This window comes from Rhinolophus sinicus, chromosome 13 (assembly GCF_057876585.1).
Source record: "Rhinolophus sinicus isolate RSI-liver-muscle chromosome 13, RSI-T2T, whole genome shotgun sequence".
NCBI lineage: Eukaryota > Metazoa > Chordata > Mammalia > Chiroptera > Rhinolophidae > Rhinolophus > Rhinolophus sinicus.
Genome location: NC_142513.1, coordinates 15871983 through 15885260, shown reverse-complemented (window position 1 = coordinate 15885260; position 13278 = coordinate 15871983). Strand labels below are relative to the sequence as shown.

Here is a 13278-nt window from a genome sequence, read left to right as displayed (position 1 = left end):
TACAAATGCCTCCCCCCCACACCCTGAGGACTGGTGCCCCTCCCAGGAAAATAAGAGCCCCAGACTGATGCTCAGCCCCCCAACCTCTGCCCCCGTGAGGGGGCAGAAGAGATTGAGATCCTGCCTGGGAAACCTCAGGCTCTGGGGGGAGCCAGTGGCGAGGAGGGAGTGACTGCCTGATTCTTTCCCTCCATCTTTCACACCCAACGTGCACACATACACACACACACACACACACAGACACGCTCTACACAGTATGACTACATGCCCTGCCCCGCATATTGTGGAACAAGCCTGTTTCAAACAATCCCTGTTTACCCAGGGAACCATAAGCATTCTCACAGTTCATTAATTCATTCAACAAACATTTTCTTGAAAGAAAATTTACCAGGACATCAAATGAGAAGTATGGGAGACACCCATGACCTTCTGATTACAGCTGGGGGAGAAAGTCATTGTCACCTGCTTCATGGCTCCTAACCCGGGTTGGGGAAGCAGCACAGAAGATTGGCTGTAACTGGGCAGGAGGGCTCATTTCAGACCAAAGTGTAAAAAGCAGACACCAGGCCACCCTCTAGAGTCCTGGGAGGCCAGGCGGAGGGGTCCCTTTTCTCTTCTGCCTGCCCCAGCCCCAGCCCTCATCCTCTAGCAGCCCCCTCTTCCAGGCCATGGCCCTAACACTTGCTCAGAGAATCCTGGAATTTATCTCTGGTACAAGCCATGGGAGACAGAGAGCAAAGGGCTTTGGCCACTGTCCTCCCGGGGGAGGGGGGTGCGGTTCTGAGTGGGGGCCAAGAATGAGCCCCTAGCAGCACTGAGTGGGGCCTGACTGGCTAGGTTCCATCCCAGCGGCCCTATACATCTCTCCACCCAGTCTCTCTCTCTCTCTCTCTCTCTCTCTCTCTCTCTCTCTCTCTCTCTCTCTCTCTCTCTCTCTCTCTCTCACAATATGCTGGGCCTTGTACAAAAGCACATGTATGCAGGCTCTCTGTTAACCTCCCCGGCTACATGTGAGATATGAACGCTGTTACTCGTCAGAACATGTACAGGTAAGGACAGAGAGTTTGGACAGGGGAAGTGACTTGCCCGTAGTCACACAGTTACAAAGGGTTGGAATTTAAACCCAAGTCTTGCTAACTCTAATGTCCCCACTGTTCACCACTTTGAGATATCAACAGCCTAAAAGAGATACTCGTTTAACACAGAGCAAATGCTTCATAAATGTTCTCACTTCTACCATTGTCTGCCTTAGACCCCAAAGAAGGTTTGCATCAGCAAAGCTGAGTGCCCTAGTGGGGAAGCCAGACAAGACATATGTGGAAAATGGTGCCTCGCATTTTGCACTTGGACCTTGGGTACGGATGGAAAACGAATTCCTATGTCCAACCAGGTGGGCCCCACACACGGAGCTTAGAACAAAATGAGTAATTCCAGCTCAAACATCGTGGGCCAGAGTCTGCTGGCTAGACACTCAGGCTCTGCCCAGAGCCTGGCCGAGAGGCAGACACTGACCCTGGCAGGTGCTGTGTGACTCTGCAGCCCAGGGAGGTGGAATCCTTCTTCCTTCCAGTGTCTGCTGCCTGGAAAGGTACTAACCCCACCCCATCCAGACACATGGGCCCTTGCCCCACCCACCGCATTTACGACAGCTGCTCCCTACACTCTGGGACACACGGATACATTATCTCCCAAGGCCATCAGCAGGGAGAGGACTGCACGTGTAGACAGAGCAAAATGATCCTGCTCACTGAGCACAGGAGGGAGGTGGCTGTTTGCTCTCCCAGGACATTTCATTTTGCCTTTGGTGTTTGGCAAGACGTATCTGATGCATTGGCAGACAGGCATGTTGCCTGCTCACTGTGTCCCCACGAGGACACACCCTCGTATTTTATGATCAGAACACCTCAAGTACAAGACTTGCCCCCAGTTAAACCCAACCCCCATTTCCCCACTGCAGGGCACGAAAGCAGAAACTTCCCACTTGCCACAGAGCTGGGGCAGACATCCAATCGTCTGTCCATCCATTTATCCATCCATTTCATCAGCATTTACTGACGTCTACCCGTGCTAGCCCCGTGCTAGGCTCCAGAGATGCAGGGACAAATAAGACTCTGTTCCTTCCCTTCAGTACTCAAGGTCCAGAGGTGGAGATGAGGAAGGTGATGCCATGAAGAGGTGCAGCCTAGCACAGGGAACTTTGGTGACACACAGAACTCTGTCCCTTCCTAGCAATGTGACCTTAGCAAGTTATTATCCTCAGGTAGCCTCAGTCTCCTCCATGGAGGGGGGTAATGATGTACCTACCTCCTCTTGTTTTCAGGGCAAACACTGTGCCTGGCCTACCTATTGTGACAGCTGGTGTCATTCGTTGTTGCCCTCTGTGAAATGGGTATAATAATACCCAGTCTGTCTGCCTTCACAATGTGGTCAATACAAAATGAGATAGTGTGTGGGGAGAGTGTTTCGTACATGGGGAAGTGTTTATCACTCACTCATGCAGCAAATGTTCCTTGAGCATCTGTGATGTGCCCAGGTGGGTGTTGGGATGGGTGAGACTGGCATGAATATCTGGCAGATTCCGGCAGCATCTGGAAAGGAGAATCAACCTGTGAGCAGACAATCGGGGGTCTGGAGTAATAAGAATAGCAATAAAAGTTCCTACAAAGCAGGGCAAAGGGGGAGGTCGTTAGCTAACTGGAGAGGTCAAAGCAGGCTTCCTGGGGGGAGGGGAGCGAACTAGCATTGGCACCTCAAGGATGAATGGGCATCCAGGTTTATAAAGTCTGAGCAAGGAGCTTATTCTCTATTAGAGAATCAGTATGCCTTGGGTAACACAAAAGGGGTGACCCCAACAAGTTCTGCTCACTACCCATCAAGTGTACAAGAGCCCCGAGAACAAAACTGAGAAGACTGGAGACAACTGGACTGAAGGTCAGCCTTTGAATCAGGAGGAGGAGAGACCTTCCAAGGGTAGCCTTGTGCGCGTGAGCAGGGAGATGGAGCTGTGCACACTAAGGGGCCGTGAGGGCTCCCGCTGGGCACCAGGACGTGTGGCCTGCAGTCCTGGATGCCCTTCAGTCCATAGCCACATCTGTGGCAAGTCTCGGTGGGTGGAGCGAAGATTGGAACCTGGGTCTGGCTGTTCTCAGCTCTCAGATCCCCAGGGTGCTCTGTTCTGGGCTGGGTTATAAGGCTCTGACTCGGATGGCTAACCAAATCACCACGCGGCCCCGCCTCAAATCCTCCCTATTTGCATCTGTTCATGGACCTCTCCCCACCCCCTCCCTCTGAAGTTCTCCAAATCACTCCTTTTCTGCTCCCTGTAGACACCAGACTCCACCTAACCACCCCAAACAGCACCCTTCCTCCCCAGGCCCACAACCATCCTGTCACCTCCCCACATCCCCAAACCACTTACCACTGTCACTAGGACCTAGTGCAAGTCACAGGGGAAACCCTTGGCTGACATCCACCCCAGGAAGCCACATTAGCAACTTCATTAATCAGGGGCAGGTTTGCGCTTCTATTGTCTGATATAATCATGCGTTTATTTCAACTTTGGCGCAGCCCCAGTTTATTACAATTATCGCTGTCTGGCATGGGACACAATATGCTTACCTCCCACAAGCACAGAGGAACTGCATTCTTGTATGCGGTAGCAAAAGCTCACCTCACTCAGTGCCACCAAACATCAGATGATGTACAAAAGAGAATATAAATCTATTAATACATATAATACATATATATGTGTGTATATATATATATATACACACACACATATATATATTTAAATCCACAAAGGAAAAAAGAGAATTAAATAGAAAAGGAATAACAGTTTATCTCCAAGCCAACAAAAATTATAAACAATAATATCTAATGCTAGTGAGGTTGCCCCGAAATCACTAAACAGGAAAACTTTGCTGGAGGCAAAGTAAATTAGAACAGCTTTTATGGAAAGTAAATTGGAAAATATGTATCACAAACCACAAAAACGTTCCTACCCTGAGACCCACGGATTCCGCTTCTGGGAATTTGTCCTAAGGAAATGAGACAAATAAAGACACTCTGTGGAAAAAGAAAAGTGTTCATTGGAGCATTATTTCAAATAAGGAAAAACTGAAAGTAAAATTCCACAACGCCCAGCATCAGTTTGATGAAATGATAGGTAGCCATTAATAGAATAATCTGCGAGACCGGGGCAGCAGGGAAAGATGCCCTTAAACTGTACCCGTAAGTGGGAAGCGGCATTCCCATTTCAGGCTTGTTATCAAGCCCAGTATGTACACACACACTGCGGATTAACATAAAAGTAAGGGGCTTGCAATGCTAGCCTGGTAGCCTTATGGGAAGGGTTCTCCCCTTGTTTTCTAAATTTTCAGTTGGGTTGTATATTGGTTTTATAGTTTCTTTTAACTGGAGCTTACAAATGATCAGGCTTCACAAAAGAACCACAAACAGCCCTTAATGAGACGGCACGGCTTTCACAAGACCCTCGGCCTGTCTGGGCCTTATTTCCATCTTCCTTAAGATCATCTGCTCCATAAACATCGTGTGGGAGGTAGACAGACCTGGGAAGGCTTGTTAGTCTTTCAATCAAATGCTGTGAGGAAGAATAGTATTGTCCCCATTTTACAGATGGAACAACTGAGATTCAGATGGGATGGAGACTTGACCAGAACAATACGGTTGGTAAGAAGAGAAGCCAGGGGTTCAAATCCAGGTCCCTCTCACAGACTCTGTTTTATTGTTGTCATGCTTCTCAGGCCATGTTGATTATTTTTCTCAAATGGATATATTTCAAAAGAAGCTGATTCATTAAAAGCAAATGGAAGTTGCGAGTTGAAGGGAACTCAAGGCGGCCCATTCAGTCTGTCCTGGAGGCCTTGGAAGGGACTGGTTGGCTTTGCTTGAGAGATGACTGATGGCCATTGGCTGCAAAGTCCATTGGGTGCAAGCATTCCAATGTACCTCCACAACCACAGAGACAGGCCCCAAAGGAGAAAAAAGGGCTGTCCACCCCCCCTCACCCCGTTGCTTCCTGGTGATGTCATGTCCCCACCCGGAATGCCTGTAAAAGCTGCCTGCTCTGAGGTGACTTTATGGGGGCCTTGGTGTCTGCACCCTCCCTCCCCAGCAGCCAGGCTGGCGTTACAGCTCCTGTTGGCCAGCAGCACCCCACCCGCCCCCTGCACATGCCCAGCCTCCCTGCCTTGGGCCTCTGGCAGCCTATAATTACTGCAATGCATGGCTTTATGGGCTCGGGGAGACGGGGGACCAGGCAGTAAGAGGACTCCTTGAAAAGAACAGGGGAATCTTCTTCCCTGAAAGGCTTCTTCCTCCTGCCCCCCTGAGGGGCTTGGAGAGCAGACCCAGGCAGTGATGGGTGTGAGGGTGCCTGGCTTCTACAGACACCCTCCCAGCTCCCAGGCCTTCCAACCAGCCCCATCAACATGTATCCGTGCCCCTGCCAACAATCCTTCAGCTGCTCCCCGGTGCTCTTAGAACAAAATACAAATTGCTTCCTGTGGCCTCCAAGTCTGAGTGAGCTAGGGTCTGCCTCAAATCCCAAAACTCCCCTGTCCCACTCCACAGGCACAGGACTACAAACACCTCTCCACTGTTCCCCCACACACCACACCTTCACTTGCCTCTGAGCCTCCGCAAACGCTAGTCCCTATGTCTGGAACACCTATCCTCTCTCTCTCTCTCTCTCTCTCTCTGCTCACTCCCCTGTATCTGGCTACCTTCCACTCACCCCTGAGGTCTCATTTTAGATTTCTCTTCCTCTGGGGATCTTTTCTGGCCATCTGTCCTAGCTGGGCGAGGTGCCCCTTTTCTGGGCTCACAGAGTCCCCCAAGTTTGTCCCATGTCTTAGTCATCAGGGTCCCCCCAGAACCAGATGCTACAACATAGATTCAGGTGCAGGTAGTTCCTCTGAGAGGCGATGCCAGCATCCGCTGGCAGAGAAGGGGGAAGTGAGACAGGAAAAGGCAAGCAGCCAATAGAGGGTGTGTATCTGGCAAGTGACCACTGTGGGCAACTGGGGGTTAATTCTGCTGGAGCACTGGGCTTTATGCAGAACACACCACCCACCCCACTGAGTTATCTCAGCCTAGGAAAGGAGCTAGACTTTAATCCACCAGTCCCAGCAGTCATTGTTTGGGGGCTTTTCCTGACGGACATCCGGACATCCGTTATCTGGCCCGCCACAAGCACAGGCTCAGCGGGCTCAGGCCACCAGGGAAAGTTTCCAGGAAGTCAGGGGGTGAGACTCGGAGGCTGAGATCCGAGGGGATAGAAGCCAGCACCGTGTCCGTCCATCTGATTCACCGGCTCACAGCCCCACCACCCTCCCTGAGCTTGCCTCTTTCCCACTCTCTCCACAGCACCGCAGCTTCATGCAGACAGATATCACACGTGTTTTGTTTGTGGCTGTATTCCCCGGGCCCACCACGGTACTTTGCACATTTGGCGAATCAAAATTGTGTCCTATGTAGGGTGGGTTCCCAAGCCTGCCGGTGGTTCAGGGGTCCTATCAACAGTGACCTCAGTGTTCCAGCTGGGAAACGCAAAGATCCAGGAGGCAAAGCAACAGGAAGAAACCTGGTACACCTTTCATTATTGAAAGCTTTGGCCAGAGACTCCAAGGGTCAATCTTGCCCCCGTCAGATCCTAGCGAGCAGAGCTAGAGTTCAAGTCTCAGCTCTACCAAGTACTGTACGGCCTTGGGCAAGTTGCTTGCCCTCTCTGTGCTTCAGTTTCCTCGACTGTTAAAACTCAGAATGAAAATGGAGTTTGGAGGTGATTCTAGAGACCACTGAGTCTGGCTCATGGCAGATGCATAAGAAATGTGTGCAGAATCTAAATCTGAAAAGCCTGCATGTTCCTCTATGCCCCCAAACCTAAGAATTTGATAGGAAAATAAAAGGACTAAAGACGCTCCAAGCCTTGCTTTTCCTACCAGCCAGCCAGACCCTGATACAAATAGGGAACCTGAGGCCCAGACATAAGACGGAATACGCACCAGATGTTGCCTTGAGGTTGGGGTTGGGAGGAGAACCAAGGTATTTATGTGCTCTGTCTGCCTTTCCACTCCTGTGGAATGGGGTTAGGAGTCCTAAGTGACTGGCTGACCGTGTCCAGAACCAAGGCCAAACGCTGTTCACATGCACCGATGTTTGCTCAAAGGGTCAGGCCAATGGCCGTCTGATCACATGTTGGGCATTGGAGTGTGAAAGGCTGGCGGAAGCACAGGAGTGGGGGTGGGATGGGGGGGTAATTCTATAATCCGCCTTGCGTCACTGCCCTCAGAGATTCTAAGAAATTGGGTGAAAGTGTACCATGTCTTGGGCCTCGGCCACCTGGGGTCAGAGATCGGAACGCCCTGCCCAGGGCAACCCCGCACCCTCCCAGACCTAAGAAGCCAGGGGCTTTGGCACGTTTGCTTGTCCCTAGCATTGACCCACTCAGAGGTGGAGGATGGTTCTGGATCTGGAAGAGCCTGTGAGGTCAGTTCAGGCCAAATCTGACCGCGCGTGTGTGTGTGTGTGTGTGTGAAAGAGAACCACAGATACAGGCACAAAGAGCAGCTCAGCCACCCTCAGTACCATCCAACCAACATTTACCAGCCTCCTCTGTGCCCACAGGAATTGGAAGTACATGGGAACCGTCCTCTGCCTGAGGAGGAGCTCAGAGTACAGCGAGGAAAAGGGGGTCCAGGCAAAATCCAGGAGCACCTGCCATGCATGGAGTGCCTTGCTGGGGCCTCTAATTCCATCTGCCCAACGACCTCCTGAAAGGGGGTATTACCCAGGTCACAGCTGAGGAAACTGAGGTTCAGGAAGGCTAATGGGCCTGCGTACAGGAAGTTCCATGGGAAGTAGGTACCCGTCTGCCTTTGCTCACCATGTAATTCCCAGTGATCAACACATGAGAGGCACATGCCCAGTAAATCTTTGTTGAATGAGTGAGTGAATGAATGAATGAATGAAGTGTCAGAGGCAAGATTAGAACCCAGGTCTGCCTGCCACAAAGGCCAGGATGTCCCTTGATTTGCAGACATGCTCTACGAGAAGTCGGTGCAAAGGCTGCAGTGTCAGACTCTGCCAGAGGGACAAGAGTGGCACAAAGAGCAAGAACATTGGATTGAGGTTTCGATGTATAGATAAGAGTTTTCTAGGCTGATCATTCATTCCCCCAATTATTTCATCAGCACCTATGGTGTGCCTGTCACTCTTCTAGAAACTTGGAATCCATCAACGAAGGTGATAAGATTTCTGCCCTTGCGGGACTGATATTGAAGATGACCAGAGGGAGACGGCATCCCAGGCAGAGGGAATAGCACAGGTAGGGGCAAGGAGGTGTATCTTAGGGGTGCAGAATATGGGGGTTGTTGGGTGGGGTAGGTGTGAAGGAAGAGTTGGGAAGACAAGACTGGAGAAATAGGTCAAGGTCCAGAGGGTTCTGAGCTCCTGAGAGCAGACAGGAATGAGGGAAGGGTCTTATCGACTCATTGATCTAGAGCCTTTGACTGCATCCGTGGTTATTGTTTCACACTTAGTTTATGTGTTGTTCTCCTCATTTAAGCCATGGATGCCACCATGGAAAAGGTGGGGCTCCAGAAGTTTTTAGGGCCATTTCAGAGAAAAGAAGTTGTTTTTGCTCATTATTCATCTTTTCATAGTTTATGTTGATTTCAGTATTTCCACATTTAAAGCTGGAATCTTGATGTCAGGTACCCAGACTTCAGCACGGGTGGTTAAGTTGCTTATAAAATATGTGACATGTTTTAATTTCTTTAAATCAATCAATCAATCATTCGTGATGTCTTTGGCAGGGATAAGATAGAAAACAGGCTTTTATTGTATTAGGAAGCCGAGGTTGTCAACATTTCAAATGGGAGGTTGCCTGACCCATGTTTTTGCAGACGGTTGGGGGAAAGTTAAAGCAGAAGACTCCAGGGCTGCACTGGGATGTGGCTCCATGGAGGAGTCAGGCAGGGGGTCTCGTGTCCACATGGGACCCACAGGGGCCTGGGGATATGGGTGGAACAAAGGTTGGGGCAGCTTCTTCCGCAGGGAGCCAAAAGTGACGAGATGACAACTGACTCCCTGGGTCCAGGTGGCACTGCCTGAACAGAACAGGAAGAGAATTCCAAAGGTGCAGTGGCAAGTAAGGAAGTGGAAGTGAAGGAAGGAAAAGGGGCTGAGGCAGGATCCATGAGGGTCTCCATAAGCCAGGAATGGAGAGTGGGTGTCATGCAGGGAGACCTGCGGGGTCTCTGCTCCCGCTCCCCACACAAGAACGCAGGATATGGTGAGGCCGAAAAGGAACACCCACGGAGCCATAGGTAGGGGAGTCATAGCACTATATTCTCTCTGGCGGCACTATACTCTCACTGGAGGCTGGATCCACACTGTCCGCAAACCGCCATCCACGCTTGCCAGCCCAGCCGCCATCTTCTTGCTAGCCCCCATTCTTTCTCTCTTCTCTCTCCTCTGCTGGCGTAGCCACAGCAGTTATATTAGTGGCTAATTGGCTAACTGGCTACAGCTGACGGCCAATCAGCCACAGCTGACGGCCATCTACAACCCGAGCCAGCACTCCTCCACGTGAGGCCGAGAGCCTGTAAACTACTTTCTGGGGCTCTGTCCCCACAGTGGGGTGATGGGGAAACAGACATGGGCCATGTAGGAGCCAGGGTCCACAGAGCCTGAGAAGCAGGCAGGAGCCAAATGGTTAGGGTGCACAGCTCCCTGTCTGGTCCTCAACAGGTGCTCAGCAAACATCTATCAAGTGAATCGTCTTGAATACCAGGCTGATTGCCTTTATTTTTGATAGCTTTGATAGCTTTTTAATAGCTTTGATGGGTTGGATGCTTTTTATGGGCTCAGAGGTCATTTTGCTAAAAGCCTTTCATTCATTCATTATGTCATTTTACAGATGAGGAAACTGAGGCTCAGAGCGGCTAAGCAGCTTAGCTAGGGTCAAAGCTGGTTGTCGTGCGGGAGACCCTGCTCGCTGCGCCATTTGTCATGCAGGGAAGCCTGCGGGGTCTCAGCTCCCACTCCCCACAAGAGAACACAGGATATGGTGAGGCCAAAAAGGAACACCCACGGAGCCATAGGTAGGGGAGTCATACCACTATATTCTCTCTGGCGGCACTATACTCTCACTGGAGACTGGATCCACACTGTCCGCAAACCGCCATCCACGTTTGCCAGCCCAGCCGCCATCTTCTTGCTAGCCCCCATTCTCTTCTCTCTTTCTGCTAGCGTAGCCACAGCAGTTATATTAGTGGCCAATGGCTCACTGGTTACACCTGACGGCCAACTAGCCACAGCTGATGGCCATGCAATCACAGTTGATGGTCATTTACTACCTGAGCCAGCACCTGTCTATGTGAGGCTGAGAGCCTGGAAACTACTTTCTGGGGCTCTGCCCCCACACTGGTAAATGAGAAGGAAGTGTAAAGACGGGGCTGCATCATCATTTTCATGGGACCCAGGAAATGTGCTTTAATGGACCACTTCCTCCATAAAAAAAATTTTTTTAATTATCATTTTTGACTGTTGGAATAAAGAAAAATATAATCCAAGCTGGATTATTGTCATGCAGGGTGTCATGCGGGGTGTCAGCTCCTGCTCCCCACATAAGAACGCAGGACATGGTGAGGCCAAAAAGGAACACCCACGGAGCCCTGGCTAGGGGAGTCATACCCTGTATTCTCGCTGGCGGCTGGGTTGGAGACACAGGAAGCAGGAGCCACACAATCCACAACCTGTCATCCGCTTCTCTGTCAACCAACCAACCAACGAACCCCCTAACATAGCCACAGCAGTTACAATAGTGGCTAATGGCTAACCGGTAACAGCTGATAGCCAACTAGTCACAGCTGATGGCCATCTATTACCTGAGCCAGCACCTTTCCACGTGAGGCCAAGAGCCTGGAAACTGCTCTCTGGGACTCTGTCCCCACCATTATATTCACTTTTTTTCTTTTGATTTTAAAGAAATTAAAACACTTCTATGGTCCCTAAAATATTCTGGGCTGCAGACAGGTGCCCAATGGGCCTGCTGGAGAGGTGGGCCTGGGTGAAGATGTTTCAGGGGTTTGAGCTCTGTGCCTAAGGAAGCCATCAGTCCCCTTTCAAACTAACCAGAGCCACTCTTTGAGGTACAGCCCTTGGAGCCACCCATGGCACATGCTAGACCCCTCCAGGAGGTGATCTGCCCCCCCCTGATGGCACTCCTATTTGAGACATTTTCACCTCTTCAGCTGGACAATCAGAGGGAGAAAAGCCTCAGTTACCAGGAGACTCGGACTAGGACAATTTTGTGCGCACAGAGAAACAGCAGGAAAGTCCAGCCTGCCCCAAGCCCCAGCCCTGCCCTTCCCCCAGTCCTGCAGGTGGAGAGATGCTCTGGCTGCCCTCTGCCCTCTGCCCTTCGCCCTTGGCTTCCTGGAGCTATCTCCCTGGGAGGAGCTGGGGCCCCATAGGTGACCTTTGGCATCTCTGATCTCTGTCTTCTATCCGTCCCCTCACCCCCATCACTCAGGAGCTCATGGGCAAGGACAGTGGGCACTGGGGAGGGGAAGGGGGCTGTCCCCAGCCCAGTCTCCCAGAGCCTGGCCAGCCCACACTCACCCTGGACAGTGGGAGTCCCCACCTCAGCCTCCCACAGGCTCAGAGCCCCTCTTCTGGAAATCAAAACCACTCTTCCTGTGGCTTCCTGACAATCCCCCATAGCAGCCCCAGTTGGTTGTTAGCTTTCTGAAAGAAAACGCGAATAATTCTCTACTTGATTCTGTGCTAAACACTACACTTATTCAATGCCCATGACAACTCCACAAAGTAGGTACTATCCGTGCCCCATGATGGTGAGGGACTTGCTCAGGGTCACACGGCAGCGAGTGGCCAGGTTAGGAGTCAAACCTGCCTGGCTGGCTCCAGCTCAGATGTCACCTCCTCTGAGATGTCTTCCAGGAGTAACTGGTCCCTGCTCCGTCCCAAATTAAATTCTTCACTGCCTCCCTGTTCCCCATTCCCTAGCCTGATTCTCAAGGCTGTCCTCACCTGGCCTTTGCTAAACTTGGGTGATCCCCTCCCACTGCTCCCCCACATGGCATTCAGAGCCACAGCTGATTCTTCACACGCCCCCATCATGTCATTCTTCCGTGCCTCTGGGCACCCCATTTCCTCAGTCTGAAATACCCTTCCTGAAGGAGGAAGTGGGTTGAACATGAGGTTTTGACAGACCGACCTAGGTCTGAATCCCACTGCTGCTCCTGGGTCTAACTGTGTGACCTTGGGCACACGATCCCGTCTCTTGGAGCACTGATTTCCTCAACCCTAATATGGAAGCCGCAGGTCTACCTCATACTGTTTTCATGGGAATTCACTGAAAAAGGATATGGGGAGTGACAGGCACAGAGTGGGAATTCGGGGACATTCCCTCTCTGCTGGCCCCACCATCTCTACCACCTGCCCCCATCTGTTCATTTCAGGAACCTCAGCTCAAATGTCACCTCCTCTGAGATGCCTTCCAGGACTACCTCAGACAAGCAGGCAGAATGTTGCCCCCTGGGCTGTGAGCTCTGGGAGTGTCTAGAGGAGATCCTTGAGGCACAGCTCTGGCTGTGTTGTGATACTTTTGGAAAGAGGGAGGGAAGGGGAATGAAATGGGTCAGAAGAGGCAGTTGGGGCTGATGACTAGAACTGGACAATGGAGATTAATAATGGAAAATAACTTGAGCTTGTATTGTTTTGGTAATTAGACCCAAAGTGGCTGGAAGTAGGAAAAAGGGGGACTGCATTCAGCCAGATTAGCCAGTCCCCTGGCTGTGTAGATGGCCCCATCGTTTCTCAGGGTCCCCATCGAGTGGACCCCGTGCCCCACCTAGGTCCTCCTCATAAGGCACCTCAGACTCAGTTAGGGCCCCAACACACTCACTGGACTGAGGGGGAGCCTCAGGAGGAAGTCAGGCCACACCCCCACCTGGTGGGCTCCCCAAATTTGGGAGGAGAACCTCAAAGTGGTTTTCCCTCCTCATTCCCTATGCTGAGCCAGGGAATCAGATGTGGTCCTTCCCCTGGGACTTGGAGTGGGGGCTGAGGGGTGGAAAGCTGGGAAACCTGCAGGCTAAGCTAGGGGGGAACAAAGGCAGAACCCCACCCTCTCCTCCCCTCCCCAGTGCAGCTCCTTCCCAACACCATTCCTTTCCTGTGGCCTCCTCACACCCTCCTCCGCTCCGTCCCTCCCTCAGACCCCTCTTC

The 13278-nt window shown here is 51.4% G+C and overlaps 1 long non-coding RNA gene across 4 annotated transcripts in view; it reads right to left on the bottom strand.

Annotated features, from left to right (window-relative positions):
- Positions 1–7135, bottom strand: part of LOC109456678 (uncharacterized) — a 116720-nt gene extending 109585 nt beyond the window's left edge. For all 4 annotated transcript variants that reach the window (XR_012491314.2, XR_002138905.3, XR_012491313.2 and 1 more), the window contains exons 1-3: positions 7026–7135; positions 4002–4065; positions 2493–2588 (exon numbers count right to left, since the gene is read on the bottom strand). This is a non-coding gene — a long non-coding RNA (uncharacterized LOC109456678). The remainder of the gene's footprint in view (positions 1–2492; positions 2589–4001; positions 4066–7025) is intronic.
- Positions 7136–13278: the final 6143 nt, after the last annotated feature.